At 42.4% G+C, this 21,790-nt stretch overlaps 1 protein-coding gene across 1 annotated transcript in view; it reads left to right on the plus strand.

Moving 5' to 3' along the window:
- Positions 1 to 21,790, plus strand: part of DGKH (diacylglycerol kinase eta) — a 118,517-nt gene that overhangs the window by 15,579 nt on the left and 81,148 nt on the right. The gene's annotated exons all lie outside the window — the stretch shown is intronic.

Raw genomic sequence — 21,790 nt, forward strand, 5'->3', positions numbered from 1 at the left:
TTCCCAGCCTAGCAACTGTCGAGTGAGTCTGATAGAACTACATGATTTTACATCATCATTCTACTATATACCGACAGGACACCATCCTGTGAGTTGTTAAGTTTCTCCTACGTGATGCTGAGTAGATTCCATTTTCATTGGCTTCACTGGGGATTGAGAGAACTCGGTACCTATCATTTTCTTGCCCAGGCTTACAGTATCTTGAGATGTTTTGTTTTTTGTTAATTGGCTAAGCTGCTAACTCATCAGACACAGCTTGTATCCCAAATACTAATATGGTGAAGGGTGATGCTATTACTTTATTGTATTCATGACCTGAATATACTTAAGAAAAGATGGGGATAAATACTGTGCCTTTTTGGTATGTGTGCTTTATGTTTTCCTGCCAAGAAATAGGTCATTGAATTAAACTACATATGAGTCATTTGAAGATGTTGCTTGGTGCAGCAGTTCTGCAGATATTGCTATGAAAAGCTGAATAAATGCACTGCAGTATTACTATTTTCAAAATCATATATTCAGTGCCATACGTTGTTACAAAGCTAGGTGAGCATTCTTCGACCTGAAGAGTTACAGTCAAAGGGTGTGACTCTGCTCTCATTGAAGGTAATAGAAAATCTCCCATTGACTTCAGTGGGAGCAGGATTTAAGTCCTAAATAGTCCATTCAAGTACAAGATGCTAGCCGAAAGTGGGGATTACTGATAATTAAGATGGATTACCAGGTAAAGTGGGTTATATTTGGAGGAGAAGAAATCAGGAGATGGGTAAAGGAAGAGTTTTCAAGGAACGCCTGGCAGAATGATAAAAGTTGAATGATTTGTTTTGGAGAAAGGGGGGTGGGAGGGTGGAGGAGGGAGGAGAACAAGAAAAAAGAGATTGAATGAAATAGGTACAAAAAAGGAATGAATTTAAACAGTACTTTAGAAAGCATGAAATTATACTTGATCCATGCTTCATAATTCCCAAAGATCTGAGAAAACAGATGTGAGAATAGATTGCAAACTTCTGACTAATGTGCATCCCCAGAATTTGATCTAACAAATACTACGTTACTGATGATGAAATATGGTTTTACAAGTGAGATGCTGAAATAAAGCAGAAGTTAATATACGGAAAAAAAATCTCTTACCAAAGAGGCCTCTCTTTTTCTGTCAACACAGAAGGAATCTTCTGGATGCCGAAAACAATCCTATGAATAACTTAGGGCATGTCTACACTGCCCCACAGTTCTAACTACAGGGATTTGAATAGCAGTATGCACCAAAGTGCTGCACTGTAACTACCCCATGTGGACCCTGTAGGCATGAACTAAAAGATTCTTCTTCGAGAAGTATCCCTGTGGGTGCTCCATTTAAGGTAGTCATGTGCCCCGGCGCTTGCAATCAGAGATTTGTAGTAGCAGTGCTTGATTGGGTCACATATGCTCTGTCTCCGCCTTACAGTGCCTCAGGTGGTTATAAAGCACTGTGAGACCAAACACCCGCCCCCAGTTCCTTCTCTACTGCCTTTGGCTTGAGTCAGAGCACTTAGGAGTGCCTTGGTACCCAACCTAAATAGCATTAAGTTAATTGTTGATTATCTTATAGTTTCCTTTCCTTCTCTGTTTATTTTACTTCCCGTTTATATTAGGAAATTAAGTTTCAATTGTTAGTGACCCTTCAGAGTAGAAAGAAGAACAGGAGTACTTGTGGCACCTTAAAGACTAACAAGTAGAGTAGTTGTTCTCCCTTCTGGGGAAAAAGCCTTCTCTGAAGGGCATGCCCAGCTCCCCTTAAACTCTGCCTTACGTGCAGACTCTCTATTCTAGTCTCTGACGGGCACTCGTAGTGTGTCCACTGCCTTGGTGAGTCACACATCCCACAGAAGTGCTCACATTGCTATAACCTGAAAGCCTGCACCAGGAAGATGAGAGACTTGCAGTTGAAACTCCTTATGATGGAGAAATCTCTGTGCCTGGTGTCTGAGCCCAAATCACGGACTCCCCCTGGACAACGGTCTCCTACAGCAGCCTCCTATCCACTCTCCCACCTCGTCCCTCTGCAGAGACCCCTCTCATGAACATCTGCTATGGCAGGAGGTAAACCACCTCATATACCTAGGCTTAGTAGAACCAGTACCAACACAACACAGAGGGAAGGGATTCTATTCACATTACTTCCTAACCCCGAAAAAAACTGGAGGATGGAGGCCCAGTTTCGACTTACAAAAACTCAATGAATTTCTGAAGACCCAACGCTTCAGGATGATTACATGAGCAACCGTAATTACAGCACTGGAAAGAGGGGACTGGTTCTCAGCCCTCGACCTCCATGATGCATATTTTCATATAACAATATATCCCTCACACAGGAGGTTCCTTGGGTTTGTTTTAGGAGCAGACCACTTTCAGTACAAAATACTGCCCTTTTTGGACTCTCCACTGCCCAATGGCTATTTTTGGTGGTGGCGGCTCACCTCCGCAGACAAGGGATCATAATATTCCCCTATTTGAATGATTGTTTACTGAAAGCATTGACTCAACAAGGGGCACTAGGAGCTACTCAAAACACAGTAGCTCTTTTCACATGTCTAGACCTACAAATAAATGCACAAAAATCAACATTAGCATCTGTGCAGAAAATGGAGTTCATTGAAGCCTGCCTCAGTTTTCTGGAGGCTACAGCCTTTCTGCCCTGACAACAATTCACAACTTTACTCACAACGTTAGACAGTCCGCAGACATTGGCCAGGGCTTGCCTACAACTGTTGGGCCACATGTCCACAACAATGTTCATCGTTAAATATGCCAGACTGCACATGCGATGCCGGCAAGCCTGGCTCTGAACAGTCTACGTTCTGCAAAGACACAGCATAAACAAATGTCTTATGATGCCAAACAAAGTAAAAGACTCCTACGGTGGTGGACACGACCAAACAAGGCTTGTGCATGAGTCCTCTTTTTACAGAACCCTCCAACGGTGATGATTACTAGACACTTCCCTATTAGGTTAGGAGGCACACGTGCAGGCTCTTTTTCAATTTTAAAAAGTCTCACACTATCCAAGACTATTGGTCCCCATCAGAATTCCTCTTACATATAAACCTACTGGAGCTATAGGCAATTCACAATACATGCTCCCATTTCCTACCTATGATCAAGAACAAAACCATAAAGATCCTCACAGACAATGATGCTTGCATGCTCTCTATAAACCAGTAATGGGGGGACATATTCACACTACCTATGAATGGAAGCCATGCTACTTTGGATCTGGTGCATCAGCCACAACATCGACGTCTCAGGATGCCGGAACACCACGGAAGATGCACTATGCAGAAAATTCTCCCAGGATCACGAGTGGGAAATGGATCCTTGAGTACTACTGAATATATTCAAGCAGTGGGGATTTCCAACTGTAGAGCTCCTCAGGACAACACAAAATGCAAAATGTCCACAGTTCTGCTCCAGAGCAGGATTGGATCCCCATTCTCTGGGTGATGCCTTTCTCATCAAATGGGACGCACCCCTTCTGTGCGCCTTCCCACTGACCCCTCTTCTATCATGAGTATACACAAAATCAGAATGGACAATTCCAAAGTCATCTTGATAGCCCCCACGTGGATCTGGCGAACTGGTTCCTTTACCTCCTAAAGATGGCTGTGTGCCCATCACACACTTCCTCTTCTACCTCATCATCTCTCACAAGATGTGGGCCAGGTTCACTATCTGAACTTGACAAGACTCCACCTCAAGATGTGGCTATTCCATGGCTCCCAGAAGCCAAAATGACCTGCTCAGAGGAAGTAAGGGACATTCTGTTAAACAGCCGTAGACCAATTACTTGACATACCTACCTATGGAGGTGTGATAAATGAAGGGAGGGAGTAGCTCCCTTTTACGGACACCCAGCCAGCCAGTAGCTACAAAATCCCTCTTAGTAGCTATTCTCTAATTGATCTACCTGTAAAGGATTAAAAAGTCTCACTGCTATGCATAGGTAAAAGGAAGCAAGTGGGCACCTGGCCGAAAGAGCCAATGCGAAGGCTAGAACTTTTTAAAATTGAAAAAGAGACTCCCCTTTTGTCTGTCTATCTGTTGTTCTCCCGGGGAGAGGCAGACAGGGCAGCAGCTTTGCTATAAGAAGGTTGGGCCAGCTATGAAAAAATCATCGGTATCATACCTAGGAACTATTCATTTAAAACCCCAGATATATAAGTAGATCAGGAAATGTCTAGGAAGACGCAATTAGGTTTATTCCTTTTATTTTGTTACAGCTTATGGATTCCTCTGTGCTAACCCCAGGTGCTTTTGTTTTGCTTGTAACCTTTAAACTGGACCTCAAGAAAGCTATTCTTGGTGCTTAATCCATGTAGTTGCTCTTTTAAAATCTAGCAATAGCCTGAGTTCCCAGATGTATTTTCTTTCTTTTTTTTTAATTAATAAATTTACCTTTTTTAAGAACAGAATTGGATCTTTGTGTCTTAAGAGGTTTGTGAACATGTTTTTTAATTAGCTGGTGGCAACAGCTGATTTCCATTTTTTTTCTCAGCTCTTCCCCAGGGGGGGGGGTGAAAGGGCTTGAGGTTACCCCACAGGAAGGAATTCCCAAGTGCACCGTCCTGGGCTCTCAAAGGAGTTCTGCACTTGGGTGGTGGCAGCATCTACCAATCCAAGGTCAGAGAATAGCTGTAACCTTGGGAGTTTAATACAAGCCTGGAGTGGCCAGTATTAATTTTTAGAATCCTTGCGGACCCCCACCTTCTGCATTCAAAGTGCCAGAGTGGGGAATTAGCCCTGACAGGAGACGATTCATATATGGGGCCAAAATAAATAAATCACGCACTCTACTCTACTCTTCTTCTGACACTGGACTATATGTTGGAACATAAGAAATTGGCTCTCTCCCTGAGTTCCGTCAAAGTACACCTTGCAGCTATCATGGCATTCCACTGTAAGTTGGATGAGTTATTGATTTTTCACTCACCCAGCCACCAAGCATTTTCTTAAGGGCCTTCGTAATATCTACCACAAAATACAACCCCCTACTCCATCACGGGAACTTAATGTACTGTTATAGGGCCATATCGGACCACTGTTTGACCCACTAGTGACATGTTCACTACTTCACCTTTCAGTTAAGGTAGCCTTCCTTGTCATCATCATGTTTGCCAAATTGGTGGGGGAGCTAGGAGTTCTCATGGCATACCTACCATACACAACATTCTTCAAAAATAAAGTTCTCTTAAGACCACATCCCAAGTTTTTAACTAGGTTGCCACCTCATTCCATCTGAAACAACACATTCATTTCCTATTGTTCTTCCTGAAACCCCATGGGAATAAACAAGAAGCAGTACTCCAAACCCTGGACGTAAAAAGGATGCTGGTCTCTTACATCGAGAGAACAAAGGCTTTTTCAAAATCACCAAAATTATTCCTCTCTATCACAGCATGCTCAAAAGGAGGCACCATATCTAAACAGAGACTAAATGGATCTCCAGATGCATTGACTTTTGCTGTCGTCAGCAACGGCTTAAATCCCCAGTGGAGAGCCACCAGAGAACACTCCACCAGAGTTCTAGCTGCTTCGATAACCTTCCTTAACAATGTCCCCATCATGGATGAGATGGGTTCGGTCACTGAGACCTCCTTGGGACTGTCATCTGATGTGCTGAAATTACTTCTGAGCCCATTTTCCTTGATGGCTTAGGATTCCAGAATCCTGCCTTGTTGAGCCAGACACGCTAGTCTGCTGCAACACAGACCCAGGTCTGAACCATGCCCCCAAAGCTGCAGGCTTTAACCAAAAACTGCTCAGCAGGTCACCTTTCACCAGCACCCAGAAACCCCAAATAAATCCATTTTACTCTTGTAACTTTAGTGTCCTCATGACCAAGATGGAGTCTGCTCTGCAGGCAGCTCTGGCTAAGAGATGGTGTGCGCAGGAATGCAGCAGGAGAAATCCCTTTCACCTCAGGGACACCTGTTCCAAACCCCCCAGAGTGAACACACCGACCCATAGGAAAAGTACAATGGATATAACAAAGGGAGATATTTATTTACAGAGGGATGGGATGAGAGGAGAAGAACAACAAAGGGAAATATAGAGGGAGCAGTAGAACAGGGTTGCATCCAAACCAAGGCCCCACAGGCCCAGTGGTAGCACAGTCTGGAAGGGCAGACGCTGAGCAATGTGTCTGCACACAGAGTTCAGGAGTCCTGAGCAAAGTTCCAGTCTGGTGGTGAGTCTTGGGTGCTCCTGGTCATCTTCGGCGCCAGTGAACTTTCCCCAACAAACCCCTCCGGTGCCCTCTTCTGCTGCTCTCTGCAAAGCCACACAGAGCGGCCACCTCCCCATTTAACTAGCTAGCAGCCTCCCTCCTTATTCCCAGTGCAGAGTCAGAAGCCTCAGTACTCACAGCCCCATGGCTCTGGGCAGCCATGATACTGGGTCCAGCTCCGGCCTGTCCTTATCAGGCGATTCCTCCTTGGCACAGTGCTGCGCCGGGCTCATGTCCTGGGTGTCCCTGATCGGCCTTCCCAGGCCTCAGGCAGGTTCTCTGCTGCTTCACTTTGTGAGGGCCTGCGGGCTGCAGCCCTTCTCACCCTCACAGCTCCAGAGCCACACCCCCGAGTTTCCCTCCTTTCTCTCAGTGCTCCCCTTCCCCCCTAGGAAAAAGATATAAAGGGGCCATGCTCTCTAAACCCCAAAGTGGTTACACTCTGTATAAAGCTTATACAGGATAAACTCATGAATTGTCCACCCTCTGTAACACCGATAGAGATATATGCACAGCTGTTTGCTCCCCCAGGTATTAATCACTTACTCTGGGTTAATTAATAAACAAAAGGGATTTTATTAAGTACAAAAAGTAGGATTTAAGTGGTTTCAAGTAATACCAGACAGAACAAAGTAAGTTACTAAGCAAAATAAAACAAAACATGCAAGTCTAAGCCTAATACATTTAAAAAACTGAATACAGGTAAATCTCACCCTCAGAGATGTTCCAGTAAGCTTCTTTCACAGACTAGACTCCTTCTTAGTCTGGGTCCAATTCTTTCCCCTGGTATAGATCTTGTTAGTTCCAGCTCAGGTGGTAACTAGGGGATTTCTCATGACTGCAGCCCCCTTTGTTCTGTTCCACCCCTTTTATATCTTTGGCACAAGGCAGGAATCCTTTGTCTCTCTCTGGGTTCCCACCCTTCCTTCTAAATGGAAAAGCACCAGGTTTAAGATGGATTCCAGTATCATGTGACATGTTCACATGTCCTATGAGACTTCATTACTCACTGGCTGGCACCCACGTATACAGGAAGTCTTACAAGTAAACAGCCATTTACAACCAATTGTTCCAGTTAATGGGTGCCATCAAGATCCTAAGCCACTATTAATGGCCTAATTGCATAATTACAATAGGGCCTCAGAGTAATACTTCATATTTCTAGTTTTAGATACAAGAATGATACATTCATACAAATAGGATGAACACACTCAGTAGATTATAAGCTTTGTAATGATACCTTACAAGAAATCTTTCGCATGAAGCATGTTCCAGTTGCATCATATTCACACTTATAAACATATTTTCATACAATAAATGGAGTGCAACATCACAGTGGACATCTGCAAAGCAGCAACCTGGGTGTCAGCTTGTACATTCATACAACATTAGGCATTATGCATTCCTCATCAGATGCTCCATTTGTACTTACCATCTTATCACTCACCATGACTACAACTTTGAAGCCCATTCTTTCCACTAACAGGCACTGCTGTACACTCATCTAAAGTGGAACACCTACAGGGACACTCCTCAAACAAGAAGAGACGGTTACTCACCCGGTGCAGTAACTGAGGTTCTTAGTGTGGTTTTTTTATCTCTAGGGTCTTTAAAAGGAGTCTGCTTGTGAACATTTTTGTGTGTGTAAGTGTGCTTTTATGTTGTTTGTGAATATAACCACTTAATATAATAGGTATGCTTTTATTGGGTGCTGTATGTTGCAGACACTACAAAACTTTTTCTCTAGCCTTTTTATAAAGGCAAAACTATTTAAAGACATCCAGGTAGTATAACAACCCTTCCTTTCTCCCTAAAAATCACCCCTATATTTATCAACATAACCAAAAATGATTTTTTTACAGAATTGCCAGGTGACCACTTACAAATTTAACAGCAAAGGCTTTGGTACAATAAGGTACTTAACCAGGTATGTGACTTAAAGCATGCAACTTCATGGGATTAATGTTACATATGTGCTTAAGTACCTTGCTGAATCAGAGCTGGAATGCCTTTAACAGTAATCAGGTTTCAGAGTAGCAGCCGTGTTAGTCTGTATCCGCAAAAAAAACAGGAGTACTTGTGGCACCTTAAAGACTAACAGTAATATCACCAGTCAAGTGCAGATTTATCCCTCTTCAGACACCCAACCACCCTCCTTCCTGCTGCAGGCAAATTCCCATCCTTGTTAACCTGTACCTGAAATGCCAGGTGCCTCTCTGGGTTTTTCCAACTTTCAGTTCAAGTTCCACATGTGCTGCTCACTTGCCTCTGTTGTTAGTTGCTATCTGTTTAAAATATTTGTGACCTATTTGTGGAAAGTCTGTGGCACTCTGTGCCTCAAAGCAACACCCTGGACCACCCCCATATTCACCACTGTCATATAATTATGATAAGTTTTGTACAAAGTATGCCTTGTGAGGTATAATTTTTAAAAATCTTACTCTGTTGAACATTAATATGGATTGTATGTGCTATCATTGTATGTGAAGATATGAAGTTTTACTATATGTGTGTCGGAGAAAAACTTAGTTCTCACTTTTTGGTTGGGTGCAGCAGAGTCAGATAGTTTATTCTGTTTAGCAGCTACAGAAGGGAAAGAGTGCACTAGGACATAGGGTCTCTCCTTCCTAGACAGGTCTCTCAACAGGTAAACAATTACAGCAAGCATTTATACTTTTGTTACAGACAATAATAAGCAACAGCTGCATTTTGTTTATACATAAGTCATCCTGATATCTTGTTTTTCTCACTTAAGAGACTGCAGTCTACATTTCGTATTATCTACACAAGGTCGAAACAACTTCTCACACAGTTCTTTTCCACTCGCCTCGCACAATCCTCGCTTCTACAAATCTCGCCTTATTAGGGTTACAGCTAGCCTAACTCTTGCTAACAGAGACTGTCATGCATTAAGATCCCCTACAAATCCCTGTCAGTTCTTTCTCTACTTATACATGTGTGTTACTGAAATATGTTGTGAGTTTGGGAACACCCACAACCAGCCTTTCAGGTACAACAATGGAGTAGCCGGATGTGCTGATGGCCCAGTAAAGGGAATCCACACTCCCAGCTACTATGCCAGGATCTGTATACAATGGAGACTTCTCAGAAAGAGCACGTAGACAATGGAGAATGCTTGACCAATGGGGTCATGAGCATAGAGCTTTCCAGCAAGCTGGAAGAAACTATAAAAGAGGGGAAGTGACATCATCACTTAGCCTCACTCCCCCCACAACTCAACACCTAGAAACATGTCTGAAGGACAAAGATTTTGAACTGGAAAGGTGGTCCTGGGCTGAAGGAGAGTTCCAGCCTGTGTATTGAAGATCTGTAACTTGCTTGTACTATCTATCCGGGTGAGAGACTGCTTGATTCAAATTCTGTTTAGTTTATAGAACTTAGACTGCAAATTTATTTGATTTTTTAGGTAACCAACTTTCATTTCTACACTTATTACTTATAATAACTTAAAATCTATCTTTCTGTAGTTAATATATCTGTTTTATATTTTACCTAAAACAGTGTATTTTGGTTGAAGTGCTTAGGAAACCTGCTCAGGTTATAAAGGCTGGTGTATGTCCACTTTCCTTTGTAAAAGTGGCGAACTTAATGAACTTACACTGGTCAGGCTTCTGACTAGTGCAAGATGGTACAGTTTTGGGGTGCAAGGCTGGGAAGCTTGGGGGAATTGGCTGGAGCCTCTCTATTTAGTTCGTTCATAGTTCATGAGAAGCATGTAACTCAGTTAGGTGTGTCCCTGCCTGTGGATGTCTGTGTAAGTACAATGCCTGACAAAGGTTTGTGGCTTAGCAACAGCATCACTGTGTGAGAAGGAGCCCAGGTTGGTGGGACAAAGGGCTCAGGGGTCCCACAGTTCAGGTTGCACCCTGGGAACACCTATCACAATGTCCCAATTCAAATGCAGTATTGCCTAGCTGAAAAATACAAGAAATATGAGTCAGACCCCCCAAAATTGAGATACTTTTAAAAAATGGAACTATGTTTTATGGTCTCTTTAGATTTTCTTAACTCCCCCTCCCTCGTCTGCCCTCATCCCTTTCCAATATGTGTTAAAATTATAATGTTACCGTCACTCACAAATTTATCATGAGTAATGCAATTTGGGGCTCTCATTGGAGGACCCAGCTGAGGTCAGGGCAACATTGTGCTGCTGTAAAAATGCACTGTGTGATAGACTGACAGAATCCTGCAATATCCTAGGCAAACCTTATGGGATTAAGGTAAACCTTATTGAATTAGGTTTAATACCTTTGGTGTCCATTGTATTAAAAATGCAGTTGTGTATGTGTTATTGTGGAATTATATGTTACTCCTCTAGGAGGAGAGGGGTGGTAATGTAATTTTTTTGGTTATTAGCTCCTTTGAAGCCACCCTGTGGAGAGGTTCACTTATAATAGTTCAAACTGACTAAAATAATTTTTGGATGAACAGCTGGATAAGGGCTGGAAGGGACTTTATACAGAGAACCATCCCAAGTTTTTAACTAGGAACCCAGGAAAGGTAAAACAATGATCTAGGTAAGCAGCATTCCTTCAAACAATAACAAAGTTTATAGATGTGAAGAGGGACTCCTCGGCCCAGACTGTGGTAACAGGGCTGTTTGCCAAGGCTGAGAATCTGGAGATCAAAAACACTGATCTGCTAAAGACAGAAAGGGGGGATTTGGTGAGAGGTTGGCCTGAAACTGTCAGTGAAAAGGCTGACAGGGTGGCTGAGAAACCGAGACAGAGGCAGTGGCGGATTAGCCAGTGGACCTCAGGGGCCCCAGCCAACTGCAGGGACCTGGAAAAAATCCGCTGATGGAGGCAGAAGCCTGGAGCCCCAGCCGCCAGGCAGGTGGGCGGGGGAAGCCCCCACATCCCAATCCCGTTATGTGGCAGCAGCCGTGGGATGGGGGAAGCCCCCCCAGCAGACCCTGTCCTTGGCAGTAGTTGTGGGATGGGGAAAGCCACTCTCCTCTCCCTTCCGCCCCCAAAGCATCCATCCCCTTTCCCAACAGAAGCTATGGAGTGTGAGGACAAGCTCCAGCACCCTTCCATCCCCAGCAGAAGTGTGGGGGGTGGTAGGGGAAGCCCCAGCACCCAGACCCCCGCTGCAGCCCTGGGACTGGAGGAGCTCTCACTCCCCAGTGTGGCCTGGGTGCCATGGTGCAGGGACAGAGCTTCTCCGGTCTTGGGGCTGCAGTGGGGAGGGGGCAAAAAGGAGCAAAAGGGGTTGCAGGCCTGCAGTGGGGGGGGGACCCTGGGTGGAACAGGGGTGGGCCCCAGGGAAGGGGCAAAAAGGGGTGGGGCTGTGGGCAGGGCCACAGGCAGAAGGGACGGAACGGGGGTGGGGGCCACAGGCAGATGGGGGGGCCCCCACTTGGTCTGGCTCAGGGCCCCAGGAAACCTTAATCCATGGCTGCAGAGAGGAACCAGGGTGCAAGCAGTGTCTGCTGTTTCTGCCCACTCAAAGATGGGGAATAAGCCAGATCCATCTGAGCTATGGATGAAAAGGCTAAGGAAACGTGTGTGTGTAGGATTCTTAGTGATTTAAAATCTATGTTTCTAAGTGCTGTGTACCTTCTGGCAAAATAAATCATGCTTTGTTTTGAAGAAGCTGTTTCGGTATTGCTGCAAACATATGCCAGCCTTCCAAATTGAAATCCTGGCAGGGTGCAGTCCCTGTTGGACTTGCTAACTAAATCACAGTCGGTAACCAGGGGGCTGTAATCCAGGTCCTGATCTGAGGATGGACAAATTGTGGAATTTCATTTCAGGACAATTCCAGAATACATAAAGAGGATGCACTCAAAGAGACTCCCAAGAAAGGACAGTGTGCAGCTAGTCCGGTAACAGTGAGCTGAATGATGAATGTGTTTTCTCCATCTGCCTAGTACAAACAGAAAATATTAAATATAATGGTAACACTTTAAGCATCAATTTAATATAATGGACTGCAGCTAAATTAGTGATAACTATGACAGCCATATAAAGAACAAACAGGCTAATTGTGATCAGTGTGCTACAGTGAGTACTAAACAAATTTAAGATTGGCCATGTCAAGTGATAGTCCTGTAATGCCTGCGAGTAGTAATTTAAAGCACTGTAAAGCTTTTTAGTGCAAATATCATGTTCCTGGAAGTTGAGTGTTTTGCCATCACTACTGTCTCCCCCTCTGAGCTGTGTACACTGTTATTTTCTTAATTAGCATATGCTGTGTTTGTGCTTTCTGAATTGGTTTTTCACTTTACCTATGATTGATTATATCAGTCAGCGCTGCTGATATACCTGTTTCAAAACAATGATGGCAGTTCCTACTGGTGGTTTTATGGTATTAGGGTCACTATAAGACAGGATGTGCTGAGACAATAAAAATTAGTTGTGAGTATGATTACAGCAAGGAGGGAAGCTGCAAAGCAGATTCAGAATTCCAGAAGACCTGCAAATGAGTCAGCATTCTCATTGCAATATTGACAATACAATTACAATATGAATGACGTATTGTATTTTGTGGAAGTGCATAAATATTCTAGGCAGTGTTTTACATAAATTCCAACTGAAGTATGTAGTAATGTTATCTAGTGCCCCCCAGTCTACCAGAGGCCAAATGAACCGAATAATTTACAGTACATTGACATGGCATACAATCTATGAATTATAAATTATCTACTTTATAAAGGCCTTGGGCTTAAGATGAACAGTGACCATTAGGAAACAGATTAATGTCTGTCTTTGTATCTATGCGCAAAGTATATAGTTATAATGATAATCTTACCCCACTGTGGCATTGTGAAACTGAGAGTCCTCATGTACCCGAGGCCTTCAGGAATCTGATGTAATGTTAGCTCCTTGAAGAATTATGCTATATGCTATTTTAAAAAAGTAAATTAAATTAAATTGTAGGGCTCACCTTTGTGTATTTTTTACTTTTACAGTTCTCAGCTTATCTTTTATAGCAGAAACACTTCGGATTGAGGAATGTACAGAATTTTATAGCCAGATTTAGCCCTGGTGGAAGCTGGTGCAACTCACACTGAATTTAATGGAAGTTTCACCTCCTTATGTGTGGGATGAATTTGATCCCAGTTCTCTTAGGTGAAAAATCAAACTGGCAGAACAAAAGCTGATTCTCCAATTTCCAGGGAAATGGACACAAAGTAAATTGCTTGAGTTTGTGTGTGTTTTGTTTTAGAGAATAGATCAAAAATCCCAATATCTGTTTGTGTGAAAATCCTCTTTTCTGACAGCCCTTGCAGAAGAAGGGAGGTAGGGTAAAAAAGGTGACCCTCACCTCATTCTCCTGCCAAATATCCCCTTCTATTATTCAGAAGTAAAACATGGAGACTGTCACAGTAAAGGGTGTAAGAAAACAGCACTTACTTTTTCACCCTTTTTATTGTTTTTTAATCCTTTATCTGCAGTCCTCTCTTGGTCCCTAATCTTTCCTGTTCCTCATCCCCAACGTCTCGTTGCCCCATGTGGTGCCTTCACTGCTGCCTTGAGAGCCTATTTTGATTCCATCTCCTCCTCCAACTACTGCCCCATCTGAGATTTAGGCTTCTCAGTCAGTTAAGCATTGTAGCACTGAGCAGAACAATGTCTAAATACCTACATAAATCTGGGCCTAAACCACTTAGGTGCTTCTGAACATTTTATCCAAGGCCTTTTCTCCATCTTCATCATTTTTGGTGCTGCGGTTGATGTGGTTGAACACTTGTATCTCCTAAACTTCTCCTAGTCTTCAGAGAGCTAGTGCTTTCCTGGTTCTGATCCTACCTTTTCAACTCCTCCTTCGGTGTTTCCTGTGAGAGTTCTTCCTCTTTCTCTCTTTGAATTGCAAGCTCTTCCAGATTGGGACTTTTCTTTTACTTTTCTGTAAAGCACCTAGCATAATGTATGCAATACAGATAACAGTATGTGGGGGTATTACATTGATTGCTACAGGGGATCATGTTATTTAATATTTTCATTAATAACTTAGAAAGAGGAAGAAATATGTAGATGACACAAAAATTGAGATGTACTAGAAACATCTGAGGACAGACCCTGCCAATGTAAGAATGGTCACATATAGTCATACCAATGGTCCATCTAGCCCAGTATCCTGTCTTCCCACAGTGGCCAGTGCCAGATGCTTCAGGGAAATGTATCAAGTGGCAGCTTCCGGCAGTCAGAGGTTTAGGAACACCCAGAGGATGGGGTTGTGTCCCTGACCATTGTGTCTAATAGCCATTGCTGGACCTATCCTCTATGAACTTATCTGATTTTTTTGTAACCCATTTATACTTTTGGCCTTCGCAACATCCTGAGAATGAGTTCCCCAGGTTGATTGTGTGTTGTATGAAGAAGTACTTCCTTATGTTTGTTTTAAACCCACTGCCTATTAATTTCATTGGCTAATCCCTTGTTCGTGTATTACGTGAAGGGGTAAATATAACAGTTCCTCCGTACCATTCATGATTTTATACATCTATGTCATATCCCCCCAGTCCCACAAACAGTCCCACAAAGAGAATGCAGAAAACCTACAAGAAATGGAAGATGGGATGGATCAGCAAGGAAAAGAAATGGGATGGATCAGCAAGGAAAGCTACCTCTTGGAGGACAGAAAGTGTAGGAAAAACAGTGAAAATTGCCAAAAGCCAAGCAGAGTTGGACCTTGCAAAGGAAACTAAACTCAACTGTAAAAGTTTATATAGCCATATAACTAAAAAGAAAACAAGGAAAGAAGAAGATGGACCACTAAACAGTAAAGATGGGTGGAGATTAAAGATAATCTAGTCATGGCCTAACACCTAAACCAGGGGTCTCAAACATGTGGGCTACATGCGGCCCGCAGAGTTATTTTCTGCAGCCTGCCAAGCTCCCCGCCTCTTCCCCCCCGGAGTTATTTCCTGTGGCCTCCATGCTCCCCTCACCCGCCGCCCCCTCTCCCGCACAGCGCACCGCATCCCCGCTCCTCTGCCTACGTCCAGGCACTTCCCGCTGCCAAACAGCAGCTTTCCAGGAGGGAGGAGCGGGGAGCCACATGTTCAGGGGAGGAGGCAGAGAAGAGGCGGGGCAGGAGCAGGGATTTGGGGAAGGGGTTGGAATAGGGGCAGGGAGGGGCGGAGTTGGGGTGGGAACTTTGGGGGAAGGGGTTGGAATGGGGGCGGGGCCTCATGGAAGGGGTGGAGTGAGGGTGGAGCTGGGGGCAGCAGGGGTGGTGGCTTTTGTACCTTTATATGAAAAGGTGTCAGTGATGCGGCCCTCAGGCCAATGTACTAGTCCTCATGTGGCCCTTGTGGTGATTTGAGTTTGATCTAAACGTATACTTTGCCTCAGTTTTCAGTAAGGGTAATGAGGAGTTTAGGGGTAGTGGCAGGAATGGAAATGAGGATATGTAAGTAGAAATTATCACATCTGAGGTGGAAGTCAAACTCAAACAGCTTCATGGGACCAAATTGGGGGATCCAGATAATCTCCATCCAAAAATACTAAAGGAGCTCTCGTATGAAATTGCAAGTCTAATAGCAAGGATTTTTAATGAATATAGTAAGTTGGGGGTTGTTGTACCCTATGACTGGAGAATTGCTAATATAGTACCTATTTTTAAGAAAGGGGGAAAGAGTGGTCCAGGTAACAACAGGCCTGTTTGACCTCAATCATATTGAGGTCCTGAAAGAAATTTTGAAAAAGAACATTGTTAAGGACCAAGAGGTCAACAGAATTTGGGATAAAATATAACATAGTTTTATAAAACTGGATCATGCCAGACGAACCTGATCTTTTTCTCCGAGAAGATTTTTTTAGACAAAGGAAATGCCGTAGATTTCAGTAAGGCTTTTGATACAGTTCCACACTGGAAATTATTAGTTAAATTGGAAAGATGGGTAAGGAACTGGTAAAAGGGGAGATTATAACAGGTCATACTGAAAGTGGAACTGTCAGGCTGCAGGGAGGTTACTAGTGGAGTTTCTCAAGGATTGGTTTTAGGACCAATCTCATTTAACATTTTCATTACTGACCTGGGCACAAAAAGTGGTAGTGTGCTAACAAAATTTGTGGATGAGACAAAGTTGGGAGGTATTTCCAGTATGAGGAGGACCAGAATATCATTCAGGAAGATCTGGACAATCTTGAAAACTGGAGTAATAGAAATGGGATGAAATTTAATAGTGCAAAGTGGAAAGCCATGCACTTAGGGACTAACATCAAGAACATAAGAATGGTCAAACTGGTTCGGACCAAAGGTCCATCTAGCCCAGTATCTTGTCTTTTGACCGTGGCCAATGCCAGGTGCCCCAGAAGGAATGAACAGAACAAGTAATCATCAAGTGATCCATCCCCTGTCGCCCATTCCCAGGTTCTGGCAAACAGATGCTAGGGACACCATCCCTGCCCATCCTGGCTAATAGCCATTGATGGACCTATCCTCCATGAATTTATCTAGCTCTTGTTTGAACCCTGTTATAGTCTTGGACTTCACAATGTCCTCTGGCAAAGAGTTCCACAGACTGTGCAATGTGTGAAAAAATACTTCCGTTTGTTTTTAACCTGCTGCCTATTAATTTCATTTGGTGACCCCTAGTTCTTGTGTTATGAGAAGGAGTAAATAACACTTCCTTATTTACTTTCTCCACACCAGTCATGATTTTATAGACCTCAATCATATCCCCCCTTAGTCATCTCTTTTCCAAGCTGAAAAGTCCCAGTCTTATTAATCACTCCTCATAAGGAAGCTGTTCCATGCCCCTAATAATTTTTGTTGCCCTTTTCTGAACCTTTTCCAAGTGCAATATATCTTTTTTGAGAAGGGGCAATCACATCTGCATGCAGTATTCAAGATGTGGGCGTACCAGGGATTTATATAGAGGCAATTGATATTTTCTGTCTTATTACCTATCCGTTTCTTAATGATTCCCAACATTCTGTTTGCTTTTTTGACTGCCGCTGAATATTAAGTGGATGTTTTCAGAGAACTATCCACAATGAATCCAAGAACTCTTTCTTGAGTAGTAATAGGTAATTTAGACCTCATCATTTTATATGTATAGGTGGGATTATATTTTCCAATGTGCATTACTTTGCATTTATCAATATTGAATTTCATCTGCCATTTTGTTGCCCAGTCACCCAGTTTTGAGAGACCCTTTTGTAGCTCTTTGCAGTCTGCTTGGGACTTAACTATCTTGAGTAGTTTTGTATCATCTACAAATTTTGCCACCTAACTGTTTACCCCTTTTTCCAGCCAATGTGATGGGGCCATGAAAAAGACTAACGTCTAAGAAAGATGAATTCAAACTGGAACGGGTGCAGAGAAAGGCTACAAGAATGGTCAGAGCAATGGAGAAGAGACTCAAAGAGCTTGACGTGTTTCACCTAACCAAGTGAAGGCTGAGGGGATATATGATTCCTCTCTGTAAATACATCAAAGGGATAAAAACCAGGGAGAGAAGGAGTTATTTAAGTTGAGTGCCAGTGCTGACGCATGAATAAATGAATATAAACTGGCCATCAATAATTTTAGGCTTGAAATTAGACAAAGGTTCTAATCATCAGAGGAGTGAAGTTCTGGAACAGCTGTCTAAGGGAAGCAGTGGGGGCAAAAAACCTAACTGGCTTCAAGACTGACCTTGATAAGTTTATGGAGGGGATGGTATGATGAGACTACAGTGGTGTGTGGCCTGCCTGTGACCACTAGGAGCAAATATCCCCAGTGGCTGGAGATGGGACACTAGATGGGATGGGCTCTGAATTACTACAGAGAATTCTTTCCCAGGTGTCTGGCTGGTTGGTCTTGCCGACATGCTCAGTGTCCAACTGATGACCATATTTAGAGTCAGGAAGGAATTTCCCCCCAGCTCTGATAGGCAGAGGCCCTGGGGGCTTTTGCCTTCCTCTGCAGCGTGGTGCATGGGTCATTTGTTGTTTTAAACTAGCATAAATGTCGGAATCTCTGTAACCTGAAGTCTTTAAATCATGATTTGAGGACTTCAGTAATACAGCCAGAGGTTATGGGTCTATTATAGGACAAGGCAAGGTTCTGTAGTCAGCAATGTGCAAGTCAAACTAGATGATCGGCTTTAAAGTCTGAGTCTCTCTCTCCTCCTATGGAGGTTGTTCCATAAGCCTAATAATTTTTGTTGCCATTTTTGGTACCTTTTCTCTTCCAATTCCAGGGAGAAGAGAAAAAAACATACAAATATGAATTGGGTAGGGGTGCCCATCTGTGGAGTAAGAATTAAGTAACAATAGAAAGGAAACTAAATATGATATTGGAATGTAATACCATTGGAAAAAAGCCATTGATGAGATAATGTATTTGTATGTATACATTATATATATGTTAGTGGATAGCAGATGTAGTTGGGAGGATCTTGTAGGAGGTTTCTTCTGCCTGTTTCAAACTCTTTAGGCCTGATTGGATAGCCCTAATATTTTATTGAAATTGTTTTTATGTGAATTTTGTGGTGCTTCATGGAAACCTGTGATATTTGTAGTGAATGAATCATGTCCTAACAAGACTAAAATGGGGCATTCTTGATTTTTGTGGTTCCCAAAAAGATAGGAAAAGGGTTTTTATACTATGGGTAAAAGTTACATCAGAGTAATGAAATCTAGCAAAGCATTAACACACTATTTAAGCCCCACTTAAGCCTTTTGTTTAAGAATTTAGGAGGTCTGGAGAGCCATGGGTGGGTCATCTGTGCTGGGATACATTTTAACCCTGTATGTTTCAACAAATTCTTAAGTTGCTTACTTTGAATTAGAAACCCGCAGACACTTACAGTGTGCACACTCACAAAGTAAGAGACTTTTTAAGTGTAAGCACTGTATGCTAAATTTACCTATTTAGCCATGGGACCATGTGACATTACTCATGACATGTCTACATGAGACATTCAGGAAGATAAGCCAAATTAACTAGAGGTGTGAATTTAGAGTGCATTATGTTAAAGCACATTTAACAGCTGTGTAGATGGTCTCCTTCAGAAGTAAAATAGCTCTAGTTCGCTTTAAAGTGAACTAAGAGCACTTTATTTCTGAATTAAAGCATCCACACAGAAGTTTAATGCACTTTAAATTCAGTCAAATGTAGTTGATTCAGCTTACCTTTTGTGAATATTCCCATATAGAGGGGTCTTCTGCATAGGCACCGACTCCGTGGGTGCTCTGGGGCTGGAGCACCCACGGGGGAAAATTAGTGCATGCTCTGCACTGACTGGCAGCCAAGCTCTCCTTCCCCCACTTCACCTCCTCCCCCGAGCGCGTCGTGTCCCTACTCCTCTGCCTACTTCCCAGCACTTCCCTCTGCCAAACAGCTGTTTGGCGGTGCTTAGGACTTTCCAGGAGGGAGTGGGGATGGGGCCCGCTCAGGGGAGGAGGCGGGGCAGGGGTGGGGACTTTGTGGAAGGGGTGAAATGGGGGCAGTGCAGGGGCAGGGGTAGGGTAAAGCACTCACTGGGAACAGTGGAAGTCGGCACCTATAGCCTTCAGTGTAAATGGAGAAGAGAAGGGTGGGGTATTGTATGGTACATAAGATCATTCTCAACTCAGGAAACCCCTTAAGAATAGAAAGAACCTGAATTCATAGCTTCATTGCTTCTCTTGGTTGGAGGTCAAAAACTTAATGTTATTCCAGCATAGGTATTTTTATTTCATATAACATCAGGTTGTCTTTTTGTTTTGTATGTCTGGCTCCCTTACAATAACCAGACTGGCTGTTCCTTGAAGCTTGTTGTTGGAAGTGCGTGAAGCAGAAAGAATATAAGTAGATTAGTCTTCATAGCCTTTTACGTCCTGTATCTACAAATATGTGGGGCTCTTCCAACTTTCCAGTGTGTTTATTTTAATAGCTCTAATAATAATTTATCTAACATTCATATGTAGCCATCAATTGTATAACTTAATGCCTCTGCTACAGCCTGCTGTAACTTATATGAACAAATATTAAATAAAAATGGTATTGCTATAGGAATATCTGGTATGGTTATACATGAGTTATTTGGCAAAGAGACTTTTTGACTCTTTCACGTAAGGGATTCTATGTGAATGATATTACTAAAGATAAGAGATCCGTAATATATGTATTTGATCTGTATTTTTTTGGAAAGATTATCAAGAGTTTTTTCCAGAAGAACTTTAAGGAGCAAAGGTAGTTAAATGTATTTTTGGATTAAATGTGTTTCACTACACTGTCTGTTGATAGTCAGAAGGAAGGAATTGACATGAAATGCTCTGACCTAGCTGTGTGACTAAGGCAGCCTTGTCCTTACTTTAAAGCTATAAATGGATATCTTTATTATGATATCATACAGTATATTGGGAAATAAAGACTGGGGGAAGTATTTGTACAAATAATATCTATGAGTTCGATGAAGCCTGGTGCTTGTTATTGGAACCAGGGTTATATTATGGTTTAATGGCTTCTTTGTGCTTCATTTGATGAGCTGTCAAAAAAACATTTTGAAGTAATAAAGCATCCATTTGGCTCCTAACTGATGAGAGAAGCATTGCTCTTTGCATTAACTGTTATTCAGGAAGAGAAGTGGACAGATGTTAATAAGTCTTATAAAAAAAAAGGGTGGAGAAGACTGAAGGAAATAGAAAACAGAGTGGAGTCCTCCAGTTTCATGTGCAGCTTGTACATTTAAAAAAAAACAAAGCTCAAAGGTTTGTGCTGCCCTTCCATGTGACTTGTAGTCTGCTGTATTTCAGTTAGGTTGCTTGTCAGATATATTAAAGTGCAGTTCAGTTTAATGAAGAACTGCATAGCACAAACCAGGAGCAGAGGCTATCTCATGGTCACCGGGTGAGTAAAAACAGTTGTAAATAATTACTTACTAATAATGTATGTATTGTAAATGTTACAAGAACCTTATAACACCATGAGAAAAAATTAAGAGTTTTCCTGTGGTTTATGCTGTTACTTTACTTAGATAATTTCCAAATGTAGGCAGTATGGACAATGAAATACATGTTCAGACTGAACAAGGTTTTAGTTTTTAATTTTTGCAGAAGAAGCAAATGACTCTTCCTTTGATTACTTAGATTTTTATTTTAGATTCCTTCGTTGTTCTCAAAGCAACTACAATATCTATTTTAGTGCGGTGCTCAAAATAATTTCTGTGGGAGTTAGCTGATAGTTTTTGGTGCCTTACTGTGATTTTTAATTGTTTATCTACTAGTGGGGGAAGAAAAAAACACCTTAACTCTGAATCTCCAAGATTCAGTAGTCTTCAGATTTCAAGATGAATACAGTGTCTAAGATCTAAATCCAGACTACTGAACCCCGCACAACATCAACCTGTTCCAAGAGTGCACTGAAGCACTGCATAGGCACCATTGCATAGGGTTTGAGCTGTTTGTTTTTTGCTCTGTCTTTTGATTATACAGCTTGTGTAGGTGTATTTCTATATTAACTCATAAATCAAGTTTTTTTATATTTGATTACAACAATTATGTAAATACAATGTCATCACCAATGTAGGAATGAGAAATGCGCAGAATGTTTATGAATCTCCAGCTTTTGTTTATCAGTATG

This window comes from Mauremys mutica, chromosome 1 (genome assembly GCF_020497125.1).
Source record: "Mauremys mutica isolate MM-2020 ecotype Southern chromosome 1, ASM2049712v1, whole genome shotgun sequence".
NCBI classification, from domain to species: domain Eukaryota; kingdom Metazoa; phylum Chordata; order Testudines; family Geoemydidae; genus Mauremys; species Mauremys mutica.